Raw genomic sequence first — 18,962 nt, 5'->3', positions numbered from 1 at the left:
AGAAAAGAAACCTTGAATTATGAAAAAAAAAACTTCTAAAAAAATTAATCGAGTAAGATTGTCTTTATACGGTCATCTCCATTAATAAAAAAATATTGAGGTCAAATTAGTGTATTTATTCAATATTAAATATAAAAATACTAAATGTTTTTTTTAAATGTCCATTTCAACATAGATTTTTTAGAGATTTCAAAAACTTATTTAAAAATCCCTTTTGTGAAATTTGTAGTGGTGCTGGTGAAGATAAAATTAAAAATTCTCACACTAGTCATTTCTATTAGAAAGTCTTAAATGCAAGAGTTGGAAATTTCAAACATAATACCTGTCATTTCTTTTTGGAAATTGGTATATCATTTATAAGAGTTCAGAATGAAAAAAATAAATTATAAATAACACAATTCCCAAAACATAAAAAAAATGTGGAATTAGTTTGCTGATGATATACTGATTTAAAAAAACTGTCACAAAATTATAAAAAAATATTTTTAAGGAAATGGTTTTCTTAGATGACCATACATAATTCTAATTGATTTGTATAATACAAATTAAATTAAGTATTATCATTTTTTTTAGTAATTTTAAAATAGCCGAGCTTGTTATATATATAGATTAAAGTTTGGGGATTGCTTGCATACAAATTCCATAATGGGTTGGGTTTTGCTGTCATACTTTTTTATCTTCCATTGTTTGGTTCCTTCTTATAATTGTTTGTTGTGCAACCCTCATGATAAATCTGCCTTGTTACAACTCAAAAACTCAGTTGTTGTCGGGTCTTCACCTTTTGATCGAGTGTTTTATCCTTTTTCTTCAAAGACGATATCTTGGAACAACGATACAGACTGTTGCGGGTGGGATGGAATCACGTGCGACTCCAAGTCAGGTCACGTGATTGGCCTCGACCTTTCGTGCAGTATTCTTAGAGGTGAGCTACTGGGTTCTAATAGTTCAATTTTTAAGCTAAGGCAGCTTCAACAACTCAACCTTGCTTTTAATAGTTCTGGATCTCCAATACACTCTGCAATTGGTGACCTTGTTCACCTCACGCATCTATATATATACTGTCTTAATATTAGTGGTGATGTTCCCTCCACAATCTCTCACTTGTCAAAATTATTACATCTTCGTATCTCTAGCATGGACTTGTTACCTGATTTTTCCTCCAAAATTAGACTTGATGATTACACATGGAACAGACTCATTCAGAACGCAACTAATTTAAGAGAGATTTATTTAGAACACATCAACATGTCTTGTGTGGGAGAGAGGTCTTTGTCATTGTTGACCAATCTATCATCCTCTTTGCTTTCTCTCCTTCTCATCAACACCCAAATCCAAGGGAAATTCCCCACCCACATCCTCAAATTACCCAATCTCCAAGAAATAGATCTGTCATGGAATGAAAACCTGAGAGGTGAACTTCCAAACTCCAACTGGACTACTCCACTAACATTGTTGCATCTCTCTGGAACTAATTTCTCAGGATACATTCCCGATTCCATTACCCACTTGAAGTCTCTTAACATCCTATTTCTTTCACATTGCAATTTTGATGGATTTCTTCCACCATCATTGTTTAATCTTACTCAACTATATGACTTAGATTTATCAGATAATAAATTAGTTGGCCCCATCCCAACCCAAATCACCAAACTCTCTAAGTTATGGATCCTAGATTTTAGTGGTAACATTTTAAATGGATCAATTCCTCTTGGGTGTTATTCTTTGCCTTCTTTGTTGTCCTTGGATCTTAGTCACAATCAACTCACAGGGTCAATTGCTGAATTCTCCGCTAATTCTTTGGGATATTTATCTCTCTCTAACAACAATTTGCAAGGTAATTTTCCGACTTCAATATTTCAACTCCAAAATCTTACTGTTTTGAGATTGTCATCAATGAACTTGAGTGGTGTCATGGACTTTCACCAATTTTCAAAGCTTAAAGTTCTAAGTGAATTGGACCTTTCTGACAATATTTTTCTCTTTGTAAACTTCGAAAATAATTTTGACTGCATCTTACCCAACCTTGAATACTTACATTTATCTTCAAGTAATGTAAATAGTTTCCCAAAATTCTTAGCACCACTGCAAAACCTGCGTGTTTTAGATCTTTCTCATAACAGAATTCGAGGAAGCATTCCCAAATGGTTTCATGAGAACCTCTTGCGCTCCTGGAAGAACATGAGTTCCATTGATCTCAGTTTCAACAAATTGCAAGGAGATCTTCCGATTCCACCTAATGGCACTAAAATCTTTTCAGTCTCAAATAATGAGTTGAGTGGGGAAATTCCTTCAGCAATGTGCAACACAAGCACCCTTTCTATACTTAACCTGGCTCACAACAATTTGACAGGACTTATTCCACAATGCTTGGGAACATTTCCTTCTCTTTCGGCGTTGGATTTGCAAGAGAACAACCTTTACGGAAGCCTACCTCTTAACTTTTCCAAAGGAGATGCATTTCGGACTATAAAGTTGAATGGAAATCACTTGCAGGGACCGGTACCACGATCTTTGACTCACTGTACAACACTCGAAGTTTTGGACCTTGGAAACAATAACATTAAGGATATGTTTCCGTATTGGTTAGAAACTTTGCCAAATTTACAGGTACTCAGTTTACGGTCAAATAGATTTCATGGTGTCATCACTTCTTTAGGCACCAAACTTCCATTTCCTAAGTTGAGGATTTTTGACATCTCCAGTAACTATTTTACCGGACTCTTGCCAACATCATACATCCATAACTTTCAAGGAATGATGGATGTGAGTGACAACCAAACTAGTTTGAAATATTTGGGTAATGATACTTCATATAATGATTCAATAGTGATTGTGATGAAAGGGAATGAAATTGAGCTCAAGAGGATATTGACTGTTTTTACAACCATTGATTTATCAAATAATATGTTTGAAGGAGAAGTTCCCAAAGTCATTGGAGAATTGCATTCTCTGAAAGGGCTTAACCTTTCACACAATAGAATCACTGGTACCATTCCATTGTCACTGGGTAATTTAAGCAATTTGGAGTGGTTAGACCTCTCATGGAACCAATTGAAGGGTGAGATTCCCATGGTTTTGAAAAATTTGAATTATCTGGCTGTTTTGAACCTTTCACAAAACCAGTTAGAGGGAGTGATACCTACAGGTGGACAATTTAACACATTTGAAAATGATTCCTATGCTGGAAATCCAAAGTTGTGTGGAATTCCTTTGTCAAAACCATGCAAAGAAGATAACAAAAGGCTACCGCATTCAGCACTTGATGAAGAAGTATCAGGATTTGGGTGGAAAGCTGTCGTAGTGGGGTATGCATGTGGGATGATTTTTGGAATAATATTGGGTTATAGTGTATTTTTCGCTGGAAAACCCCAATGGCTTGCAAGACTTGTTGAAGTTTTTTAAATGTGAGACTGACAAGAACAAATACCAGAAAGTGCAAATGGTTGGAGAAGGAATTAGTGCACTTTTAGTTTAATATGCTTCTTCTTGTTATGTTCCTATATGTTTTCTTTACTTTAATTCTATCTTATGCAATCAATTTCGTGTTATGCTTAGCATGGCGTAAAATGTCAAACCTCCATAAACATAAAATATCTAACATTCAATCTTCAATCAACACAAAATTAGTCTTTTATTACAAACGTTTCTCAAGAAGCATATAGGTTAACACGGTTAAATGGAGAATTGTCTCGTTTGTATTTTTGGTTTATTACTGTCGAATTCTGTTTCGGGATTCTTTAACACAAGAAATTTATAAGTATATCCAGTAATAAATTAAATACTTGTCAATCAATTTTTAGTTTATTAATAAGTTAGTTAATAATATAAAATGACACTAAAAGATAATATAGATAAAATTTATATTTTGAAATAAAAGTATATCGTTATATTAAATTAAAAAAAAAATACGATATCACACATAGAAAAATTGAGAAACTGATTAAGAGATGTTTTCGTCTCATTAAAGTTGAAAATAGATAATAATAAATAAAATATATTACATATAAAATTAATATTAAAATATAAGAGACACTATAATAAAATTTCTTATTAATAACCAATTTTAGTGATAAAAAATTGTTAATCATTTAAGATATTAATATACAAAATAAAAAATTATTAATTATTAAAATAGTTACTATTATAAATAAAAAATTATAATTAGTTATTAATTAATTAAAAATTAGTGAAAAACCTTAATAGCAAATGTTTAGTAACAAATTTTCTTTGGTAACTAAAATCTTGATAGATACATTTTAAAAATCAATCTGAAGACCAATTATAAGTTTTTATTTATAACAGTAATTATTATAATAACCAATAATTTTTTATTGTGTAAATTGGTGTCTAAATTGACTGATTAATGACTTTTGGTCATTAAAATTAGTTATTATTGAAATGTTTTCTTGTAATGAAATAATAATATAAAAAAATTAATAAATTATAAATTATAAATTATAAATTGAATAAAATAAATTATAAATTAATTTTTCATTCAAACAACTTTTTTGTGCACTAAAATAAATTAGTTACCAGTTAAAACATACATGTAAAATACTTAGAATCACATGGCAATTTTTATGAAAACAAAAAAAAAAATTATAACATAGAACGTCAATAATTTATTTTTAACAATTGGGAAAAACCTTTTAACACAATTTTTTTATTTTATTTTGCTGTATCTGGATTTCGTACTACTACTAGCTGAATTGCCTTAACTGCTCCAAAAAAACCAAACTCTTGCCTGTGTTTGTATGAAGAATTTTTGAACTTGGCATAAAATTTGACGAGCAAGTAAAAAACCATTTTGTTATAAAACAGTTTAAATTATCTGTAAAATATATTTTAAAATTTCATTGAAAACAAATTATAGGTTCATTTTTATAATGTTGAGTCGGTTGCACAAAAACTTGTTCTTAGCATTACAATGCTATGTGTTTGTTCATTGTTAATGATTAAGAGTCGATTTTTTTCGTTGCACAAAAACTTCATTGATGTGTTTTTGACGAAGAATTTGTTTCAAAGATCGGTAAATTTGGCTCAATTAGTTGCAATTTGGTATATCTTGAGTTTTTTTCGTTGGACTAGTGAATTTCTCTCTCAACAAGAACATTTTAATTACAAGTCAAAGAAATAGGGGTGTCTCACTTGCTGAGTGAGACAGGACTCGATGGTGAATTGTGAAAATTGCTTTCAGTAGTCCTGTTTATTGAGCGAACAACATTTACTTAATGAATTTTAGGAGAAATTTCTTTCGATACTCACTTGTTAGGCATCTCGCTCAACGAGAAAAAGATTCTTAGATAAGATGTTTTAGTTACTTTTAAGAAAAGTTAATATTTGAAATGTTTTAAAAATGGATTAAGGGATGATTACGTATTAAAGAAAGAAAGAGAGATTGTAATGTCCGAACTATATGGAATTGGAAGTGGTTTTTTTATGTGCCTACATGAATTTGTTTGTGATTGATTCTCATGTTAATGCTTTAAACTATTTATAAGTTGTTTTCTTTTTAAATATACTAGCTTATTCTGAGCTGTAGTTATGATGCTTTCTGTTATGATCTTGTATTTTGTATAAAAGCAAAGAATAGTGCAGAAGAGGAACATCAACTGTGAACATCTTAGAAGGGATCAAAGTTTTGGAAGCTACTTGTGTTTCTTTTATAATTATAGAATTCATCTTTTTTGTATAAAGACTTTCTTTTTTGAACTTTTATATATATAATATACACATGTAATTAATATTGTCTGATACTAATCATGAAAAGTTTTAATTCGTAGAGAAATTCTACTAATATAATTGTAATTCTCTATTTGAGAAAACTTTTTTCTTCTTTATGTATAACCTTTATAACTAGATGGTATATTGAAATAGAATAAGAAAAAAATAATTTGTTAATAACATTAATTATAAAATAATAAAATAATTATTTAGATCAAATTTGTATATTTATTTAATATTAAGCATAACAATACTATTTTTTTAAATATCCATTTCAACAGATTATTTTAGAAATTTCAGAAACATATTTAAATATCACTTTATGATATTTTTAGTGATGATGGTGAAGATAGAATTGAAAAACTGTCACACATTAGTTGGCATTTGTCATTTATTAGAAAGTCTTTAATCCTTTAAATGGATGCAAGACTTGAAAATCTCAAACATTGTCATTTATTGTTGGAAATTGGTAGCCATCTTCACCACACAAGACTTGAATATGAAATAGGAAAACACATATGAGAAAATATCTTAGTCATTATAAATTTTTTTCTTATAATAATTATAAGAAAGTAGCGAAGAGAAAGTAACTATTAGTTACTATTATTAAGCATAATAATAATATATATATTTAATATAGTTAAAATCTTGATAGTTAAGACTAATTTAAATTCTGATTTATAAATTCATAATAATTTTTTATTAATAATTAAAATTATTTTAGATATTTATAACTTAATTTATAAAATAATTGTTAATTTACAAGTTAACGTTCCATTATTATACAGTTATATTAGAAAGTCTTTTGACCTTTAAATAGGTGTAAGAGTTGGAATTTTCAAACATAATTAATTATTGTCATTTCATGTTGGAAATTAGTAGCCATCTTCATGACATATGACTTAAATATGAAATAAAATAAATAAATAAATGAGACAATTCCATAAAAAAAATTGAGGAATTAGTTTGATGATAAATTAATTAAAAAATTATCATGAAATTAAAAAAAAAATCTTTAAGGAAATGATTTTAGATCACCATATATAATTCTAATTTATTTACGTATAATACAAAATTAGATAACGTATTATTAATTCTTTTATAAACTTAAGACTTAATACCTCCTTTTGGTTTTAGTATTTATAGTAATTGTTCAAAGTTTTTTTTCAATTCTTTTTATTAATTCCAATATTTATTTATATTATATATACTTACTTCTATTAGATTGATAATAACATCAAGGGCGGATCTTAGAGTACCTATAGGTAGGGATGGCAACGGGGCGGGGCGGGTACGGGTATTATGATCCCATCCCCATCCCCATAATAAAAATTCATCCCCATCCCCATCCCCATCCCCAAACCCAACGGGTATACAATTTTTGACCCATCCCCATCCCCACCGGGTAACAGGTATTTTCTTATACCCATACCCATACCCATTTTTTTATTGTTCCATATATCAATTAAATATTTTTTATAAAAAAAATTTAAAAATCACACCAACGGAATCATGATACTATCAAAATATTCAATATTAAAATAACATACTATTTTTAATTTTCATGATGTCAAATATTAAGAAAAATATTATAATAGTATAAATCTCAAATTAAAGTATCAAATAACAACTAAATAAAATTCAAATAATTATATAAAAGCTAAAAAATTACACATTACTAAAATTTTATAATAACCAAAATATTTATTAATTTTACAAATGATCAGTGGTTTCATTTGCATTCGATCCACCTACACATAGAAAAAAAATGAAAAATTAGATATGATATAATAATTGAAATTGAAAATTTTAATTACTAGAATATAATGTACCTTCTTCATCAGATTCATTTTCACTCATGAGAACATCTTTTCCTTTTAATTTTTTAACACCTACAAACACCAAATGTAGAATATTAGATGAGAATTCACAAAAAATACTAACAAAAAATATTAATAAATTTGAGTAACTTACCTAGATGGTTTGAGTTCCATATCCAACTTCTTGTACACATCAAAGCCTCTATAGTAATATGATGAAGTCGACTACGGTGAGAAGTTAATATCTGACCACCAGTACTAAAAGCAGATTCAGAAGCTACAATTGTTATTGGAATAGCTAAAACATCCCTTGCAATTGCTTGAAGGGTTGGAAACTTTAACCCATTTGTTTTCCACCATGATAGGATATCAAATTCTTGTGTAACCGGCAAATTATCTTCTTCCAAGTAATAATCCAACTCTGTTTTCATAACTGTAGTTCTAGATTTTTTCTTTTTTGCCATAAACTCTAAAAATTCATTCGCATCATTATCAACATCTTTTCCCAACTCCAATGATGTAGCTCTATAAGAAGAAGTTTCATTCTTTTTTGATTGATATTCCAAAACCAAATCATAGCACATTTGACGAATCCTACTAAGTTTCAGATCAAAATCATTACTATACAATTTATAAAAATAATATTCTAACATGTCCATCTTGTACCTTGGATCTAAAACTGAAGCAATTGCCAATATATCATGAATAACACTCCAGTAACTTTCAAATTTCTTTAACATTTGTATTGCCATATTTTGAATGGTTATCTTAGGAGATTTAACCCAATCATTTATTGCAATCTTGATCTCACAAATCTTTGGAAAAAGATGTTGGCAGTTGGGTATTTGGAGCCAGAAATGATGTCTGTGATGTCATTAAATAATTTTAGCCTTCGACAAACATCCTTTGCAAATTCCCACTGCATATCAGTTGGCAAAGAAGTGTATTGAGCTTCACGTTGCTTTAACCTAAAAAACACATCCTTATAACATATGGCAATATCAAGCATCTTGTAAGTAGAATTCCATCTAGTTGGGCAATCCAAACTTAACTTTTTAGTGAAAGAAATTCGCAATTGTCTAGCTGTTTCCTCAAATTTTTCCATTCTTTTAGGAGTTGCTGTCCAATATGCTACACTTTCTCGAATTTTTTCCACCCCTTCTTTTAGGACGGCTAACCCTTCTTTCACAATCAAATTAAGGATATGTGCTGAACAACGCATATGAAGTAAAGACCCTTTCTTAATGAGTGTGTCCAACTTCAACTTATCCTTAATTTTTTCAATCATGCTATCATTTGTGCTGCAGTTGTCTAAAGTGATAGTAGACAATTTTGTATCAATATTCCAATCGAACAAACAATCAACTAATACATTGCAAAGTCGATCAACTGTGTGAGGTGCGGGAACATAAATGAACCTATAAATTAAGCAATATTTTGTAAGACATATAATCTTTCTAGAGGTGCATAAAAAAAATTACTGGAAAATTTATAAATTAAAAAAAGTGTACCTCAAAATTATATTTTGCAATGTCCAATTGTCATCAATATAGTGAGCTGTGATAGACATATACCCTTTCTTTTGATTGCTTGCACTCCACATATCCGATGTAATTGCTATTCTTCCTTTATTTGTATCTATCAACTTCATAACAACTTGTTTTTCATGTTCATAGATGCCGAGTATCTCTTTCTTTATTGTATTTCGTGAAGGAAGTTGAAATAATGGTTGAATTGTTGTCACGAATCTAATAAAACCAATATGGTCCACTATTGACAATGGATATTCATGCAATATAATCATTGTTGCAAGTTCCCTCTTGGCATTTTCTTCATTATAAGCTCCACAAGCCAATTCCTTTTTGCCACTTGAAATCTTAGAAAAAAGTGTTTTTTGTCCCCCTTTTCCTTTTGCTAAAGCCTTCTTTTGAATACATATATTTGTATGATGGTGCAAGTGCTTTGTTCCATTCTTTGTTTCTCCACCAAGCAGTTTCTTGCAATAGTTACATTTATCTTTGTATTTTCCATCAACTTTTATCTTTTCAAAGTGTTCCCACACAACACTTTTCAATTTCCCTTTCTCAGGCTCTACTTGTGTTGTTGAATGTATTTCATCATGAACTTCTGAAGGTGTTTGCGTAGATGGATTCAATGGAGATTGACTGTCATTATTGGAACTTTGAAAGGGAGTTGGTTGTTGTGAACACTGTGGTGGACTTGGTACCTGCAAATCTTGATCTCCTGTGCTCATTTTCTCTAGAAACTAACATACGTAACAAAAAAAAATCAAACAAAGTAAAAAGGTTAATTTCTTTTTTAACAAAATATAAAAGGAAAACCAATAATCAAGTTTAAAAATATTTCAAATATTTTTTATACTATTAAAAATTTATATTATACCACTTAAAGGAAATAGCACAAATAACAAAATTAAATTAATAATAATTCAAATTTAAACATAGATTCTTCATCTTTTGATCTTGAATTAAATTAAGGATTTATGCAATTGAGCACTTAAAATTGAGAATTAAACATTATCATGAAACAAAAAATAAATAATAAATAAAATTATCATAAAGGAGTAAAGATAATTAAATGTGTGACCCAAATTTGAGAATATCCATTTGAATATAACATAACGGAAAAAAAAATGTGTATAATTAAGATTATGATAAAAGGAAAAGTACCTTGAAGATCTGCTTAAACCTTAAAGAACAAGCCAAACAATTAAAAGAGAGTAAAAAAGTGTATAACCAAAGTAACAAAAAGAAGAGCTACAAAATAAGAGTCAAACATTTTCATGAAAATAAATAAATAAATAAAGATAATCAAATGTGTAACCTAAAAATTATTTCATAGAATGAAATTGAGGAACACCTATTTGAACATAACCATGTACAGAGAGTAAAAATTATGTAATAAGAAGAAGAAAAATTACCTTCAAAATTAAATCTTGAAAAACAAACCAGACAATTGAGAGAGTAAACAAAGTGTATAACAAAAAACAAAGAGAATGAGAAATATGTTATATATATATATATATATATATATATATATATTATATTATATTATATTATATATTATATTACTATGTATATATATATTATATGTGTGGATATCTTATGTTTATATATATATATAATTATTTATATATATTATATTATACTATATATTATATTATTATTACTATGTATATATATTATATGTGTGGATATCTTATGTTTATATATATATATATATATATATATATATATATATATATATATATATATTTATAGATATATATTTATTTTAAGTATATATTATATTATATTATATAATAATATATATTATATTATTATGTATATATATTATATGTATATGCGTAGATATTTTATGCTTTTATATATATATATATATATATATATATATATATATATATTTCTTTTAAATTTTTATAAATTTGTATGTTATAAATTTGTTTATAAAAGATCTCACTAGTTAAATGATTAATTTGTTTTATACGTATATATTATATATATTATATTATATTATTATGTATATATATTATATGTATATTATATTATATTATATTATATTACATGTATATGTGTAAATATATATATATATATATATATATATATATATAAAAGTATATTTTATTTATATGTATATATACTATATTATATTATATTATATTATATTATATTATATTTTATGTGTAAATATATTATTTATTTATATATATTTTTTAGATTATTTAATAAATTATAAATAGTTTAGTAATTTAAGCGGGGACGGGTATTTGGGCGGGTATATATATATCCCCATCCCCATCCCCATCCCCATCCCCAGTTGAAAATTTCGGGTATTACCCATACCCATACCCATACCCAGTCAAAGCGGGGATTCCCCGTCAAAACGGGGACGAGTTCGGGTGATACCCACGGGCACGGGTTTATTTGCCATCTCTACCTATAGGAGTCCATGGCCCCAATTTTTTTTTTTACATATAATATATATATATATATAACTTTTTAATTTTAGTATATTTTATGTATTGGTATTTAAATTTAAAAGATAATAAATATAATTATTTTAATCTACATCAATATTTTAAGTATCAAACGCTTTTTACTTGCTATTATTTAAATTGCTTTCACAGTAAAACATCCTTTCACCTTAATATCAGTTAGAAAATGTGTTAAAAAAAATGAATGTGTACTTTAATTAAAAGTATTATATTCATTAATTTATAAAGTTTACACGTATAAATGTACTAAAGTTTCAGATAACTACATATTTCAATTTGACGTTAAAGTTTAAGGACTAAAAACATACTTAGTTATTTATCTTGACACCTTCTAAATTTTGTTTTGAAGATTCACGACTAGTTAACACTTTTGAAATGTAATCAATTGTTAGAGTAATACATTTTTGTTTCTAAAAAAAATGTGCATATCATTGTGTGAAGTCATTATCCTCTAAGAAATTTAATGTTGATCTAAAAAAAAAAATTACATTAACTCCTTCTAATAAATATTGGGACCAAGAGTAAAAAAAATTGATAAAAAAATATGAAATAATTGTTACAAATATCGGAATCAAAAGAACTATTAAGCCTAAATTTAAAATAGCTTAGATTCTTATACATAGATTAAACTTAATGGATTGATTGCAATTAAAATTCATATCAAATGTTTTAATTTATACTTGATCATCTTCCATTGCTTGCTATTTCATTTTTCTGGCTATAATTGTTTGCCTTGCAACCATGTTCACCCATGTTTGATCCTTGTTCCTCGCATTCATCAAAGATGGAAATCTTAGAACAAAATAACAAATTGAAGTCCATTGCCTCACTATATCTTTTAGTTTCAATTTTGATGGATTTCTCCCACCATCATTGTTTAATCTTACTCAAATTTATATCTTAGATTGATCATACAACAAATTAGTTGGTCCCATTTTAACCCAAATCACAAAATTCTCTAAATTATTGTTTCTACTTTTGTCTAGTTACATTCTAAATGAACCAATTTCTCGCTAGTATTATTCTTTGTCTTATTATTATTATTATTGGATCTTAGTGAACTCAGATTAGTTAGTAAATTTTCCACCAATTTTTTACAATATCTTTGATATCTAATAACAAATTGTTAGGTAAATTTCCAAATTCAATATTTCATCTCCATAATCTTACTTTTTGAGTTTGTTATCAACAACAGACTTGAGTGGAGTGACAAACTTTCACCAATTTTTAAAAGAGCTCTATATCATTTCGATCTTTCTTTCTTACAACAACTTTCTCTCACCAAACTTTTCAAATAACTTTCATTGTATATTACCCAAAATTCAATACTTAATTTTATCTGCTGTAATATTTTTTTTAACTTTGACAATAGTGTTGAATATATTTTTCCTAGCCTTCAATACTTATTTTTATCTTTTTGTAACCTAAATAGATTTCCAAAATTCTTAGTATCGTTGCAAAATCTACAAGATTTAGATCTTTCTCATAATGTAATTCGTAGAAACATTCCCAAACGGTTTCATGAGAATCTATTTCATGAGAAACATTATTTTCATTCTGACAGAGGCAACACTTTTTTTTTTTCTATTATATAAGATTTTTTGAACCACACATCTAAATATATAAAATACTAAAATTTAAGATATTTTTTTTTCTCTCTTCATTGTAATAAAACCGAGAGTTGAAAATCGAAAATGGATATTATTGGTGCAATTATTGTGATGGGTAGTGATATTCCAAAAGTAAATTCAATAAATAAGAAATATCAATTTTTCATTTCAGTTTGTGACAATATAAATGAATTGCTGTTCTTGTAGTTTGCAGATTCCTCGTGACATAGAGGGGAGATGCTTGTGATACTTGGGAGCAGTATCTTGGCTTGGAGCATACATGATAATGCTCCATAAAGATCATATGCTGTCAACCAGGTCAGTAATCTTGTCTGCAAGAACTATTTTCTGAACTACATTTTTTGTCTTCTTTTTGTTTTTTGTTGAGTTTGTCCACTGTTCTGGTAATACTTCAAAAAGTTTTATGTTGTTGTACTGTAATCAGTGGATTTATTACTACCACTGCCTCAACTGCCTTAAGTGCTCCAAACAACCAAACCCTTGCCTGTGTTTATAATCGCATCAAAATTTAACTTATGCTTAAATAACCATTTGTAACTAATGGACTTTTGATAAGAGAGCAAATGGATAATGGTCTAAATGTTATATAAAATAAATATATAAATAATAATATTTTGACCCACTTTTAATTTATTATTTTAATAATTATTTAATTATTTATTTTTATATTTTTTTAGTGTGATATGATGATTTAAATAATGATCGAAATTGTGGGTTCAAAATAAATAAATAAAAATGTAGATTAAAATATTATTATCTTTTTTTTTTGTTATTTAAGTTTTTTGTTTTGATCGAGTCGTTTTCTAGTTGCACCTAATTGCGCGTATTTATATCATTGATAGAGAAGACTTTCCTTTCGCACATCTATAAGTTTACTTTTTATATTCTGTATTTTTAAATAATGGTTAAATTTGTAATTATATTAAGTGATTTTTATTATAACCATAAAAATTGTCAAACTTGAATGTTCACTGTTTACATAATTTATATTCTATATTAATTTTTAATATTTAATTATAATTTTAAACATAATATCTTGATTATTAATTAGTGGTCATGTTTATTTTGTATGATATTGGTATGGTAATGTGGTGTGAAAAATTTTGTGGAATAATCTGTACCTACCTAACATTTAAAGTCTCAACCATAATTTTAATTTTGACAAAGACAACATCATACATGCTTAGACTATATAATTTTAGGTTGTTCTTGTCATGCTCAAATTCTCGGAATTGAAATTTAATGTAATGTAATCTGAAAATAATGGTTTGTGATTGCTGATAAAAAAAAACACATTACTTTTTAGTATTTTGTTTGATTAAAAATAAATAAATAATTATATATATATAGAGATCATTAACCTTGCTTAATAAATCACTATTATTTAATTCGGCTTTCTATTTTGTTTTAAGAACACTCTGTTCAACTTTTTTTGACTTAATCTGAAGAGACCAAAAACAATCTATATTTAAGATAAAGTTGATGGAATTATACACTTGGGTAGGGTTGGAGGTAACTCAAATTGTAAATAGTGTGAACTAAATATTAAATGAATTTAATTGAGCTTTCATGCTAACAATTTATTTTACAGTGAATTTAAGAAACAGATGATAAAATGGTAAGCAGTAATAACTGATAATAAATATTAATAACAATTATAATAAAACAGAAGAGAATGTGCATCAAAAATACCTGTTTTTATGCTTTCTCAGAAGACGTCGTTCTCCGTTCTATTCGAACTCTCATTCCAAACTCTCACTCATATTAGTTGGCAGTTGAGGAATTAGTTTGATGATGATGATATAGTAATTTAAAAACAAATTGTCACAAAATTATAAAATTTAGATGACCACACATAATTCTAATTGATTTACGTATAATACAAAATTAAATTAAGTACTATCTTCTTTTTTTTTTTGAATTTAAAATAGCCCAGGTTCTTATATAAAGATTAAACTAAGTGGATTGGTTGCAACCAAAAACTGTATGAAATGGGTTGGGTTGTACGGGCATTCTTGATCATCTTCCAGTGCTTGCTCCTTCATTTCCCTTGCTTCAATTGTTTGTTGTGCAATCCTTATGATAAATCTGCACTGTTACAATTTAAAATCTCATTTTTTAGTGTAAACTCTTCAATTATCTTTTATGATTGTTCCTCGGATCATTCAAACACGGAATCATGGAACGACAAGATAGATTGTTGCAGGTGGGATGGGGTCACGTGCGACACCAGGTCAGGCCACGTGATCGGTCTCAACCTTTTCTGCAGTGATCTTAGAGGCGAGTTACTGGGTTCCAAAAGCTCCATTTTCAAGCTAAGACACCTTCAACGACTCAGTTTTACTTATACTGATTTCTCAGGATCTTCAATACACAGTGCAATTGGTCACCTTGTCAATCTCTCACATCTAAGTTTATTTAACTCTAGAGTAAGTGGTGATGTTCCATCCACAATCTCTCACTTGTCAAAATTAGTGTATCTTCGTCTCGGTAATAATCCCATTAGAAGCTACTCCAGAATAAGCTACCCCAGAATGGGACTTGATGATTACACATGGAACAGACTCATTCACAACGCAACTAATGTAAGACAGATTTTTATATATGGAGTGAACATGTCTTGTGTGGGAGAGAGGTCTTTGTCATTGTTGACCAATCTATCATCCTCTTTGCTTTCTCTCCTTCTCTATGACACCCAAATCCAAGGGAAATTCCCCACCCACATCCTTCGCTTACCCAATCTCCAAGGAATAAGTCTGGCATGGAATGAAAACTTGAGAGGTGAACTTCCAAACTCCAACTGGACTACTCCACTTAGGTTTTTGTCTCTCTTTGGAACTGCTTGCTCAGGATACATTCCTAATTCTATAGTCCACTTGAAGTCTCTTAACTTTCTACTACTTTCGGGTTGCAGTTTTGATGGATTTCTTCCACCATCATTGTTTAATCTTACTCAACTTGATATATTAGATCTCTCAAATAATAAATTAGTTGGTCCCATTCCAACTCAAATCACCAAACTCATCGAATTATCGATCCTAGTTCTGTCTAATAACATGTTAAATGGAAAAATTCCTCTTTGGTGTTATTCTTTGCCTTCTTTGGACTGCTTGGATCTTAGTTACAACCAGCTCACATGGTCAATTGGAGAATTCTCAACTAATTCCTTAGAATCTTTGTCTCTCTCGAACAACAAACTGCAAGGTAATTTTCCAAATTCAATATTTGAACTCCAAAATCTTATTTATTTGAGTTTGTCGTCAACGGACTTGAGCGGTACTGTAGACTTTCACCAATTTTCAAAGCTTGAAGATCTAAATGCTTTGGAACTCTCTCACAATAGTTTGCTATCAATAAACTTTGAAAATAATTTTAACTACATCTTTCCCAACCTTGAATACTTGATTTTATCTTCAAGTAACCTGTGTAGTTTTCCAAAACTATTAGCACCACTACAACATTTAGATCTTTCTCATAACATAATTCGTGGAAACATTCCCAAATGGTTTTGTGAGAATCTCTCAAACTCCTGGAAGAACATTAGTTTCATTGATCTCAGTTTCAACAAGTTACAAGGACATATTCCAATTCCACCAAACGGAATTCGAATCTTTTTAATTAGTCTCAAATAATGAGTTGAGTGGAGACATTTCTTTAATGTGTAATGCAAGCACCCTTTCTATACTCAACTTGGCCCACAACAACTTGACAGGATTTATTCCACAATGCTTGGGAACATTTCCTTCTCTTTGGGCTTTGGATTTACAAAGGAACAACCTTTATGGTAGCCTACCTCATATATTTTCCAAAAGAAATGCATTTGAGACTATAAAGTTAAATGGAAATCAATTGAAGGGGCCGTTACCACGGTCTTTGTCTCATTGTACAATGCTCGAAGTTTTGGACCTTGGAAACAATGACATAGAGGATACATTTCCCTATTGGCTAGAAACTTTGCCAACTTTACACGTACTAAGTTTGCGGTCAAATAAGTTTCATGGTGTCATCACTTCTTTCGGCACCAAATTTCCATTTCTCAGGTTGAGAATTTTTGACATCTCTGATAACCATTTTACCGGACCCTTGCCAGTATCATATATCCAGAACTTTCAAGGAATGATGAATGTGAATAACAGCCAAACTGGTTCGATATATTTAGGCAACCATCCTCTATATAGTGATTCAGTAGTGGTTGTGATGAAAGGATTATACATGGAGCTAACGGGGATATTGACTATTTGCACAACTATTGATTTATCAAATAATATGTTTGAAGGAGAAGTTCCCAAAGTCATTGGAGAGTTGCATTCTCTCATAGGGCTTAACCTTTCCCACAATAGAATCACTGGTACCATTCCATCGTCACTGGGTAATTTAAGCAATTTGGAATGGTTGGACCTCTCCTGGAACCATTTGATGGGTGAGATTCCCATGGCTTTGACAAATTTGAATTTTCTGGCGGTCTTGAACCTTTCAAAGAACCAATTTGAGGGAATGATACCTACAGGTGGACACTTTAACACATTCGGAATTGATTCCTATGTTGGAAATCCAATGCTATGTGGATTTCCTTTGTCAAAATCTTGCAATGAGGATAAAGAAAGACCACCATGTTCAACACTTGATAAAGAAGAATCAAGATTTGGGTGGAAAGTCATTGTAGTGGGGTATGCATGCGGTGTGATATTTGGAGTAATATTGGGTTTTAATGTATTCTTCGCTGGAAAACCCCAATGGCTTGCAAGACTTCTTGAAGTTGTGTTAAATGTTAGACTGATAAGAACAAACAACAAAAAACATACAAATGGTTGGAGAAGAAATTAATGCACTTTTAGTTTAATATGGTTCTTTTTGTAGGTTTCTATATGTTTTATGGAGTTTTAATTTCTTTTTACTCTATCTTATTCAAAAATTTTCATATTATGCTTATCATGGCGTAAATTGTGAAACCTTCATAAGGTAAAATCTAACAATTCAATCTTCGATCAATGTTTTCCTGAATGCATATAACCTATAGGTTGACACGATTAATTGCAAAATTGTCTTGTTGCATTTTAGATTTAATATGGTCGAATTGTGTCTTGTTAACACAAAAGATGTATAAAAGAGTAAAGATGACATAGTTCTTTGACAAAAGAAATTTAGAAGTTAACGATTGATAAATTAGATACTTATTATATTTTTTAATTTTTAAGTTTTTTAGGCATATAATTTAGTTCATTAGTTTAGAAGTGTTTAGTAGATATATTTAAAAGCCAGTTAATAATATAAAATGATAAAAAAATATTATAAATAAAGTTTATATTTTTATATAAAAGTACATTATTATATTAAAACTTAATTAAAAAGAAAAGAATGTGGTATCACACAAAGAAATTGAGAAATTGATGAAGAGATGCTTTTGGGTCATTAATGTTAAAAACAAATAATAATAAACAAAAATATATTAAAAATAAAAAATATAAGAGATAGTAATAAAAGAAAATGAATTAAATTATGACTCATAAATTGAATAGAATAAATTATAAATTAAAATTTTTAATATATTTTATTAAATATTTTTTGCTAGTCATACTACTTTTTAATGCTCTAAAATAAATTAGTAACTAATTAAAAGTATACATATAAAATACTTAAAATACATTATTAAAAGTATACATGTAAAATACTTAATATACATGTTAATTTTTATAAAAAAAACTATATTAATATCATTTATATTTAAATGGTTAGCTCACTTTTATTATTTATATTTTTTAACTATATATATAT

At 28.5% G+C, this 18,962-nt stretch overlaps 2 pseudogenes; both read left to right on the top strand.

Moving 5' to 3' along the window:
• Positions 1-628: 628 nt before the first annotated feature.
• Positions 629-3,475, top strand: LOC114193690 (receptor-like protein 7; annotated as a pseudogene).
• Positions 3,476-15,136: 11,661 nt separating this feature from the next.
• Positions 15,137-18,188, top strand: LOC146884466 (receptor-like protein 6; annotated as a pseudogene).
• The last annotated feature ends 774 nt before the right edge of the window (positions 18,189-18,962 follow it).

The sequence above is a fragment of the Vigna unguiculata genome, chromosome 8 (genome assembly GCF_037176805.1).
Source record: "Vigna unguiculata cultivar grain cowpea cultivar isolate G323 ecotype 2 chromosome 8, ASM3717680v1, whole genome shotgun sequence".
NCBI classification, from domain to species: domain Eukaryota; kingdom Viridiplantae; phylum Streptophyta; class Magnoliopsida; order Fabales; family Fabaceae; genus Vigna; species Vigna unguiculata.
The sequence above is the reverse complement of the archived record's forward strand: the minus strand, read 5'-3'. Positions and strand labels throughout refer to the sequence as shown.